We start from the raw sequence: 11383 nt of genomic DNA on the forward strand, positions 1-11383 counted from the left end.
CCCAGTAGGTAGCAGTGAAGTGGAATATATATGTCTTCTTGTATACTTTCTTATATAAGAGAGTGCATACATATGGTTTATACGATGTTTTTCTTTGTTACTTAAAAAATATCAAGCCTGACTGACAAAAGGAGTTAAAATAAATGTTTGAATGTCTAAAGGTGGAAGCTTCAATTAGCTGGAAAACTTAGTTTTATGGATATGCTCATTCCTCTGGATGGCAGATAAATGATGCACCAACATATATAATATATGTGACCACTCTTGAACTTGAGTATAAATTCTTTCCAGCTCAGAAGGACCTGTTAGAATTTCCACTTCCCTAGCAAAGGCTGAGAGACTCTAGGGTAAATTCCAAGCACAATAAAACATCAAAGAAAGATTTTTGTGGAGGTAAATAGCATATGCAGCATAGAATGCCCCATAGAGTGGTAGTCACACAACGTCAAAACTGGGAGGAAGGTTACAGATGCTAGAATTCCACAATTTCAGAGTCAGAATTGACCTCAGAAGACACCTAGTCAAGCCCACAACCGAAAACTGATCCCTTTCACAATCTAAGTGGTCAAGACTTTGCTTGACGCCCCCCCCCTCCTATGAGGGGGAATTCATCACCTCATGAGAACCAACTCTTTTCTTGGGTAATTCTAATTTTTAGTAAGTTTTTACCTTACACTGACGGTGCCAGAAGGAGGGAGAGAGATAGAAGGAAAGAGAAAGAGAAAGAGAGAAAGAGATAGAGTTCAGAAATGAACTTGAAGCCCTTTGCCATCCTGTGTTCCCTCCTCTTGATCTTTTCTCCCTTATCAGTGATTTTCTTACAATGGAGTACCCTGAACTGATCACAGTGCTCCAAATGAAGTCTCACCAGGGTAGAGGACAAAGGAACCATCACCTCCCTAATTCTGTATGCTCTGCCTCTTGGTACTGACTAAGACCACATTAGATTTCTTGACTTCTCTACCCCATTATTGCTTCCTACCAAGTCTAGTGAAACCCTCGGACAACTCAGTGCAATTGCCTCTGTGGTCAAGAGGCATAGTAGTAACTGATATTTCTATATCACCTTAGATTTATAAGGTACACTGTCTCACTGGAGACTCACCACAAACCAGTAAGGTATGGATTGTAGATGATATCCCCTTTCTACAAATGGGGAAATTGAGGCTCATAGAGGTTAAATAGTATGTCTATGACACAGCTGGTGTCACAGGCAAAATCTGAACTCAGTCCTTCCTGATTCCACCTCCCACATTGTCAATTGCAACATGATGACTCTCTTATATGATAAGGAATCATGACATTTTAAATTTTCAAAGGGCACTGACAATGATGAATACCACACATATAGAGTTTTGTAGCTTATTAAGCACTTTACCCACATATCTCATTTGAGTCTCATAACAACCATATGACATATGAAGTAAAGTTATTAATATGTCTATTTTACAGATGAAGCAGGGGGTCCTAGTAGAAAGTAAGTTAGCCTTGAAACCAAGAAGACCGGTGTTCCAGTCTTCCCTCTAACACATGCTTACCATATAATTGGGGTGAGTTACTCATCCTCTCAGTACTCTGAGCAACTCTAAGATGACAATTGGCAGAGAAAGTTTCCAGGTGCCATCACAGAGGGAAATTCATCATCTCGATTTCCTTATACTTGCAAAATCACAGGGCTAGTCTAAGTCCTTATCCCAGTCACTTTGTGGATCAGGAGACAGTCTCAAAGAAAGTAAGTGACTAGCTAATTAATGGTCACAAAACTATTAAGTGTCAAAAGTAGGATCCCAACCCCACTACCTATGATTCTGAATCTGGAGTGCAGACACTATTCCATGAGATTGAGAACACACATCTGTCACAAACTTTTTCATTTTTTCGACTTCTGAAATCATAATTAAATCAATACTACCATTGCCACTGGAAAGGATGTGCAAGTCTATTCCCCTATGACCATCCTTATCACTTTCTCAACCAAAATACTCCTTCCCTGGGCACCACTCCCCTAAGTATGGTGTCTCACCCTATTATAAAGTAAGCTCTTTGAAGGCAGAGTCTGTCTCCACTCTTGCATTTGGATGCCCGGAGATGGCACACAGGAAGCATTTTAATATTTTTAATTTGTCAATTATTAATATCAATACAGTTCCTTCTGGTAATGTACACATCCTCAGGCCAGAGTTTACTCCTTGCCATATCAAGTTCTCATAGTTTGCACGCTGCTTGCCACCCCCTTGCGCTCACAAAGTAGGAGAGATATAAATGGAACATGACAGAAATAATAGGCAGGAAATCCCTGGGTCACCTGTAGTAAGCTCTGCTGTGTTCTCTGGATGACCAGTGAGAAAACATTATCCTTCTGACTTCAGCTCCTGTTACACATTTGAAATGTCACCTTAATTTAGTTGCATACCATGTACTTTACAACTTGCCAACCAATATGTTGGGAAGGGCCATTGAGAGAACTGAAGTGACAAAGGGAAGTCTATAGTCTAGGTGTCATCTGTTGCCTTGATGGCTTTTTTCTATTCCCAGTCTTGTAAATTAATCTATTCTTTTTCCATTTTAATTTAAGGAGATGACTGAAAGCATCCAAGTTAATTCTGACTGAATACTTTTTTGCTGAGCTAGGATAACTGAGTAAAGAAAGAATGACCTGAAAGAGGCTAATTTGGGAGCTTCCCAGCAAATGCCTAGTGAACTCTGGGTGACCCTCAGGATTGTCTTTAAAATTGTATATTCCAAGTCCATGAATCCCCTCAGTGTACTTATTTATAAATCCCTAAGCTACTTAACCCCTGTTGCTAGTGGTAGAAAGAGTCGATTTGGTCCCCAGCTTAAATTTCTATAACAAACCAGCTTACTGCTGAGATAACAGCCATCATTTCTGTATTTAAGGGCTTGAAGATAAATAGTGATAGATGCACCTAGGTGAACCCTTGGTAAATGGAGCTGGGGGAGGGGAGTTACATCAGTCAGTGCTGGGGAACTTCATTCAAAGTTACTTGCTCTTAGGACCTCATTCCAGACACCCAGGGTTCCAGGTCTCTTCACTGTGATCTGCTCCCTGGATCTATTACCTGGTACTCTAGACCCATCCTTCCCTTCTGTACTCTTACCAGAAAAAGGATAAAAAGATGATAAACTCAAAGATGGACTGGATCTTAGAAACTCTCTGTTTCAACCCCCTCATTTTACCAATAAAGAAATTGAGTATTACAGTGGTTAAGGAATGTGCCTAGATAGGAAGTTGGGAAGCAATGGGGGTAGGATTTGAATGCAGTTCTCCTGACTAAGGAGTCAATGTTTGATTATTTATTTGTTTTCCACATTTCCACCCCATTGTTTTACAGATTTGGTTTTCTTCTTTCCAATTCCCTAGAGACATGATTATCTATTAAGAGATAACTAACTAATATGATGAATCACAGACTGAGAGCTGGGAGGGACTCCAGAGGCCATATGTTCCAACATCTTCATTTCACAGATGAGGAAACTGAGGCAAACAGGGTTAAATGATTTGCTCAGGATCACACAACTAATAAGTGTCTAAAGTCGTATTTGATCTCAGAAAGATGAGTCCTCCTGATTTCAGATGTGGTCCTCTACGTGCTCCACCATCTAACTGCCCCACGAAGAGCTTTATAAACTTTAAAGTGCTAGTTATTATTATCATTTTAATTGCCATATCTCACATTTGAATAGGACTCTCCCTTTTACAAAATCCTGTCACATCCATTCTCTTCTTCAATCTTCATAAGAGTTTTTAAAGTACATAGAATGAATGTTACCATGGCAGGTCTCTGACTTACTTCCATATGTGCCCATAAGGGTACACTTTACTTCTCTAAGCCATCTTTTTCTCTTATATAAAACAAGGTGATTGGACTGAAGTGTTTTCTAACCCTGTTTATGATTTTCAATTTACACTCAAACCAATATACTGCCTTATTGAAGGACCCATTGCTAGTATGTGGTTAAGCCTGAGACTGGACCCAAACCCATCTCTCTTGAATTCCAGTTCAGTGTCTGTTCCATTATTCAGCATTGGCTTTCTAAAATTAATCCAGTAGGTCATTACCCTTCCTAGGTAACATATTTAGATCACCACAGGACTCTTTAATGATTTGCCCCAAAAAGCATGAGTTATGTGGGAAATTAAAACTAGAGCAGTAGGAAAGATATTTTAGAGGGAGGGAACAAGTAGTTGCTTGTTCCTAGAGAATGAATTAATGAAAAGGCATTAATTAAGTGTCAGCTATACTATGCTAATCACTAGGGATACAAATAGTAAAAGCTGGACAATCTTTGCCCTCAAGGACCTTACCTTCTAATTGTGGAAGACAACATATAAAGATGTGGAGAATGAAAAGAGGGAGAAGGTACTTTGCATGAGCATGGAAGGGAAGTACAAGGCTCTTATGGCAGAACTGAGGGAGCCAGTCAGGTGGAGAGATTACTTTAATTGTAGTAGAAAATAAATAAAAGAAAATTCAGCTACAAGATAGATGGAAAAGTCAAGAAGACTCAGGGTATAGAGGCCAGGCATTTGGCAAGGCCCACAGTGCCTTAGGTTAAGTAAGGAAGAAAGGTACAGTCTACAAAGCATAAAAAGAATGAGGTCCAGAAAACCTTAAAATTAGTCACAGGGAAGATGATAAGTAAGGTTTGGTGATATCCCATCTCACTAAAAGGAATAGTTTGTAGACTTTTTTCTGATCCAAGCTATGGGAACAATCTAGCAGCTTGTGTGAGTTCTGGGCAGCCTTTGGCCAGAAGAGGGGAGGAAAAGGGAAGGCAACAGGGGTAGTTCATCTCCAGTGGTGATAGGTCCTACTGCTGTCTGGCTAAGCCAGATGGGTTTGGGGACAGCTGGGACTTGAGGTGTGGTGTTAAGAGAGTGTCAGAAGGGAGAAAACAAAGGGAGAAAGGTTCCTGCAGTGGTACCTTCTCTGACTGTAGTATAGGAAGGAAAAAAAATGTTCCATTCACAAAATTGGCTACATCTTTCAGTGGGATGCAGAACACCAGCACCATTTTAAACTAGTAAACAGAATTCAGTAGAAATTTATTGTGATTTTGTCATTAGCAGTTTGCTGGAAAAAAAAGAAAAATCTTGAAGTTCAGTGGACTACAAGGTCATTAGGAGTTAACAGTACAATATGTTAAGCAAAAAAAGTTAAAGAGATCTCAAGATCGACTTGAGAGACATAGCAGTTAGGATTTAATTAGGGGGTCACACTGCTGTTGTACTATGCCATGCCTGACCACATTTAGAGTTCTGTATTCAGTTCTTGGCTCCATACTTTTTAATAAATATTGAAAAATGCAAGCCAGGTGGCACAATGATTAGAGTGCTGGGGGCCTGGAGTCAGGAAGACTTGAGTTCGAATCAGACTTCAGATACTTACAAGCAGCATGTTCCTGGGCAAGTCATTTGACTTTTGTGCCTCAGTCCCTTTGTCTATAAAATGAGGATATTAATAACATCCCTCCAAGGGGGGTTGTTGTGAGAATAGGATGAGAGAATATTTGTAAACTTTAAGTTGATATATAAATTCTAGCTGTTATGATTATTTTAAAAACTATGGAATGTTTCATAGAAAGGTCTGGAGTCTATGCTCTGCCAGATAAAGATAAATTGAAAGGCTAGAGACATTTAGACTAGGGGAAAAAAGATGTAGTGTGAGACTGGGCAGGGGGAGCAGGGAAGGGGATAGGTGGAGAATGACAGCTGTCTTCAAATACTTCAAGAGGCCCTTGACTGGCACCACAGTGCCCAGAACAGTGTGCCTGGAGACAGGAAGACCTGAGTATAAATATGGCTTTGGAAACTTACTAGCTACAAGATTCTGGGCAAGTCACATAACTTCTGTTTGACTCAGTTTCCTCAACTGCAAAATGGGTATAATAATAACATCTACCTCCCAGGAGCTTCTGTGATGATCAAATAATAAAATAAAAAACACTTAGCACAGTGTAAAAGCTTTATAAATGTTAGATTATTATTATCATCATTTTAAAAGCTGCGCTGCAGAGTAGGGTTTAGGTCTCTTCTGTTTGCCAAAAAAAAAAAAAAAAAAAAAAAACAAGGAGAAAGGGGTGTAAAATGAAGGGGAAAATAAGGCTTGGTATAAAGTGGGGAAAAATCCTAGCAATTCATTATTCTAAAGTAGAAGACCTTCCTTGGGAAGTTAGGAGTTCCCTTAACCAGAGATCCTTTGGAAAAAGCTAGGTGATGACTTAGTAAGCATGTTGTAAGGAAGATTCTTTTTCTCTCAGCGGACCAGGCTAGATGGTTCCTGAGGACTGCTCCAGCTCTGAAATTCTGTCATTCTCCATTGTGTGGTGAAATATATGTTTACGTAAATATCGTTGATAAGCTTCAGAGCAATTCAAAAAACAGAATATTTGAATAGAGCTTAGCAAATAATAAAGAAAAGCCTTAGAGATAGTGTTTCAGGGTGATTAATAACCAATTTATTAATTAGGCTAGCTGGTTATCAACAAATTGACATTCAGTGGTTTCTCTTGGTGACCAAAGACAAAATCACAGAGACACCTAAATGTTTAAATACCTTTGGAAAATGAGGTGCCCTGACGAGTGAAAATTAACCCTGATTGATTGGTGAAGAATTAATAACAGAGTAGGCATATTAATGAGGAGAAGGGCTAAAAGTCTTCAGCTGTTCCTGGTAAGAACATGATTCATCATGAGATTCAGCCACCTCCAGCAATCTATACGGTGGAATCTATATCTACCAAATTCACTCTGCTTAGTTTTCTGCTTTTTAATCTGGGAGACCCTAATTCTCATGGAGTGTTGCAAGGACAGAGACTTTTTTTAAGGGCATAATTTCACCTTGATTACATTCAATTTGAAAGGTCTTCCAAATGGGTGAGGTCCTACCCAAGATGGTAGAGCATGTTCCCTGAGGATTTGGACAATCTCAGTTATCAGCAATGGCTGATTGGCTGGTCTATAGGGGCTGGTCCCTGAATAAGAAAATAGGAGAAACCTCAGTCTTAATAATTGGTTATTAATATAATAGAAAAATAATCATTTCTCTCATTAGCTAGGAAAGAGACTTCAGGGTACAAAAGAAAGACTCCTGGTATAGCTCTCTTGGATAAAATTGCTTACCAGGAGGCAATCTCCCCAACTGATAGAGGACTGAATTCAGTTGTAGAGGATAAAATACACAGTTCTCCTATTAAATTATTCACCATCATCAGTTACATGTGCTCTGTGCTCTATTTCCTAAAAGACAGAGAACCCAATCAGAGGCCATGCAAGGTTCCCTGGGGAGGCCCAGACATGCTACATGGGCTGCCATTTAACTGTGCTGAAAATTCAGCAACCAGGGAAACAAACCACAGGGAGAAAGGTAAAGAAATTCTGTAGCTGAAACTGCAAATATACTGGAGCTGAAAATGTTATCAATTTCCCTGCTAGCTCCAGGGCTGGTCAGACTACAGCTCACTAGCCCTGGAATCTTAAATGCCTGCTCTCTCTTTATTAGGAATGATCTATATTGCACAATTCCCTCTGAGCTCCTCTTCCCACATGCCTATTGTTTTCAATAAGATTGGAAATTAGATCACCTGGAACCTAGTCCCATTTCTCCTTATTAACTACTGAGTAAGACACCTCCCACGGCAGCAGCATGGTAAAGTGGAAGGAATCTGAATTTGTAGTCAAAGGTAGTTGAGTCATTTTTCAGTCTTATCTGACTCTGTGACTGCTTTTGGGGTTGCCTTGACAAAGATACTGAAGTAGTTTCCTTCTAATTCATTTGATAGGATGGGGCAACTGAGGCAAAAAGGGTTATGTGACTTGCCTAGGGCCACACAGCAAGACAGCATCTGAGGTCAGATCTGAATCCAAGTCGTCCTTATTCCAAGCCTGGCACTGTATCCAATGCACCATCTGCCTGCCTCCTAGAGTCTAAGGACCAGTGTTCAAATCTCAGCTTTGCCACTCAGAGTCAGAGTACCATTATGTAAATCATTTAACTTGTCTGGCCCTAAGTATCTTCCCTCTAAAATGAGCAGATTGGACAAGATGACCTCTAAGGTCCATTAAAGGTCTCAATTTTTGGTTCTTCTGTAAGACACAATTTTCTCATAAGTAAAACAAGGCATTAAGCCAGAAAATTTTTCAGGTCATTCTAGGATCCTGGGATTTTTTGATTCCAGCATTTTGACAACCCCAGCTCCCCAGGTTTTCAGTGCTAAGAATAAAAACCAATATTTATTGAAGACCTGCTGTGCTAAGCTACTAAAGACCTACCCCAGAAGTGTAGACAGGACCACTTGACCTCAAGGGTACAGGAATTTGTCACGAAGCACAAAACAGATGCAAATATTAACTCTGGCTGTCTTTGTCTCTGTGGCTGTCTTTTCCTTTACCTTCCTCTCTGTCTCTCTCCTCTTGCTTTCACTGTCTCTATCTCCATCCCTTCCCCTGCTCCCCTTTCCTCTATTTCTTCCTCTTCTCCTCCTCTCCCCTCCTTTTCTGTTCTCTCTTTCTGTGTGTCTCTGTAACTCTCTCTGTCTCTCTGTCTCTGTCTCTCTGTCTCTCTCTGTCTCTCTGTCTCTGTCTCTCTGTCTCTCTCTGTCTCTCTCTGTCTCTCTGTCTCTCTCTCTCTCTCTCTCTCTCTCTCTCTCTCTCTCCCCCTCCCTCCCTCCCTCTTAAACAACACTTAAGCATTAAGAGGAAATTTTTGCTGCATAAACTGAGCATATAAGTCCTAATTTCCCCAAACCCTTCATCACTGAGCAGGATTTGTTCCATGAGGACCCCTTAGAAGATATTTTCTGCACTCTAAATTATTCATTCCAAGCAGAGAGATCTCATAATTGGTCTCTGAGAAAGATACTACACACACTCTATACAGAGCTTTTATTTGAGAAGGAAAGGGGGAAAAAAGAAAGAAGGAAGGAAGGAAGGAAGGAAGGAAGGAAGGAAGGAAGGAAGGAAGGAAGGAAGGAAGGAAGGAAGGAAAGAAAGAAAGAAAGAAAGAAAGAAAGAAAGAAAGAAAGAAAGAAAGAAAGAAAGAAAGAAAGAAAGAAAGAAAGAAAGAAAGAGAAAAAGAAAGAAAGAGAAAAAGAAAGAAAGATTAACTGAACAGAAAACCCAACTAACTGAAGAACTTCCCAGGCTCTGGCTGGCCACGCTGTCCATCAAATAAGGTTACATCTCCCCTGCTCTTCTGTGCCCTTGATGTCTACGTCTGGGATTTCCACTCTGTTGCTTCCTCAGGGCTGTCTGAAGCATCACAATAGTGTGTTCTGAAGAGTCCCTCAGGGTAGAAGCTTCAACAAATAGCACATTCAGGAACTCAAGAACCAGGATGGGAATTTTCAGTCATTTCATCATCTTTTCTTGTGGAGTTTCAGGGCTTGGCATGGATAGGCTGGACGCCTTCCTCCCCCGTCAATCCCTGACACACAAATCAGAACCAGGAATACACATAATGAGACACCAGTGGTCAGAACCAAACCATGCTATGTCTGTCTGTCTGTCTGTCTGTCTGTCTGTCTGTCTGTCTCTCTCTCTCTCTCTCTCTCTCTCTCTCTCTCTCTCTCTCTCTCTCTCTCTCATTTAAAAGCAAAAACTGGCATCAATACTGCTGATTCATTTGAATACACCTTTGAATGTACTTAGTGAATCAGATCCAATTAGTTCTCAAAAACTCTAGGTAGGAAGCAATCATTAAAAACATGTAAATTAAGTTACCTAAGGAGCTTAATAGATTAGTCATTGACTTTTAGCTCATGTTGAATCTTAACCTTCCATTGAAATTAGTCAACAAAGGACTCAGAATGACCACAAAAAGGTCAGACTGTTCTATTAATCATACCCTGTTGAGTCAAATACTCCCTCCCCCATTATCATTGAAGGAAACCAAGGTTTTTCCAAATGCCATTCATAGTGCATTTGGGATAGGTTCATATCTGAGGTCCTTCCACCGACGTCCAAGCTGGAGATGAGGAATACAGGAAGGACAAAATAGCTACCTCCAAGTATTTGAAGGGCTGTCTGATACTTCCATGTTCTTCTTGGCCTCTGAGGGCAGATTAGAAGCACTGAATGGATATTGAAGTGAGATGAATTTTAACTCCAAGTAAGAAAGTCATCAAGAGAAGATGACTGGCAAGGCCCAGCAGGTGTCTATGAAGATAGAGTGAGGTTAATGACTTTGCACAGCTCTGCCTCACAAACACAATTCACTCTCAGTCAGATCAAGTTATCACCTTCATAATATCATTGGTCCTCTTTGAGAATGAAGGATAAACCAGAACAAGAAAATCATCCTAAAAGCTTGATAGGTGGTCACTTTCCCCTCATTGGAGGGTTTTGAGAATAAGCTTAATCATTACATTTATGGGTATGTTGTAGAGAGGATTGTTTGATAAGAATGGGTTGAATTAGATGGCCCATCTTACTCTGAGATTCTGTGATTCATCCACCTCAGAATCACAGACTTTGGGAGCTAGAAGAGATCCACGAGACCATTAAGTCCCACCCTCCCATTATACAGAATTCCAGGTGTTGATCCTGTTGTCTCAAGGCCACTTGTGACCCTCTATGACCCTAAGAGTGTTCCTTTGATTGAATCCAAGCTTCACTGAACAATTGAAGTTTGAATCTGAACCCACCTTGGTACAGATTAAACAACATTTGCTCTGAGAAATGAAATAACTTGCCCAAGGACACATAAAGGTAAAGGGCAGAGCAAAAACTGAAATATAGGTCTCCAGGTTCCAAATCTAGTCCTTGACACTGTATGTCATCATCCTTCAAATTGAATCTGAAGCCCTGGGTGGCAACATGTAGCCTTCTGGCTTCCCTGTGGTCACTTGCGAACTAGGGGAGTCTCTCTTTTAGCTACAGACTAGAGAATGGGAATTTAAGTTTCCCTAATCATCTGTCCCTTATCTTATAATGGGTAATCAACTCAACAACACACACTCCAAGTGGTCCATTGTTCTGGTGCTTTCATTCATGCTGTTCCCCTGGCTTAGATTAACTTCTCCCTAACATGGCAAAATCTTCCCTATCCCCATCCAGGTAAAATGTGACCTCCATGGAGCCTTCCATGATTCCCCAGACAGGACAGGATCTTGTTTCCTTCTGAATGCTCATGGCACCTTGTCTGTACATTTCTTGAATTCAAACAACCTTTGGGAAGTACTTACATCATCCATCACACGATGCTGAATACTGTCTAAAGAAACCAATCATATGTGCCTTGTGTTCTAAGATCAACAACTAGGTGCAGTGGATAGAGCTATGGACTTAGAATTATGAAGACTCTTCTTCCTGAGTTCAAATCTGGCCTCGGACTCTTACCACCTGTGTGACTTTGGGCAAGTC

The 11383-nt window shown here is 40.4% G+C and overlaps 1 long non-coding RNA gene across 1 annotated transcript; it reads right to left on the bottom strand.

Moving 5' to 3' along the window:
* Positions 1 to 8891: 8891 nt before the first annotated feature.
* Positions 8892 to 10177, bottom strand: LOC140508568 (uncharacterized). The gene is made up of 2 exons (XR_011968465.1): positions 10024 to 10177; positions 8892 to 9446 (listed from the first exon to the last, which is right to left on the bottom strand). It is a non-coding gene; the product is annotated as an uncharacterized lncRNA (long non-coding RNA).
* Positions 10178 to 11383: the final 1206 nt, after the last annotated feature.

This window comes from Notamacropus eugenii, chromosome 5, assembly GCF_028372415.1.
Source record: "Notamacropus eugenii isolate mMacEug1 chromosome 5, mMacEug1.pri_v2, whole genome shotgun sequence".
Taxonomy (NCBI): domain Eukaryota; kingdom Metazoa; phylum Chordata; class Mammalia; order Diprotodontia; family Macropodidae; genus Notamacropus; species Notamacropus eugenii.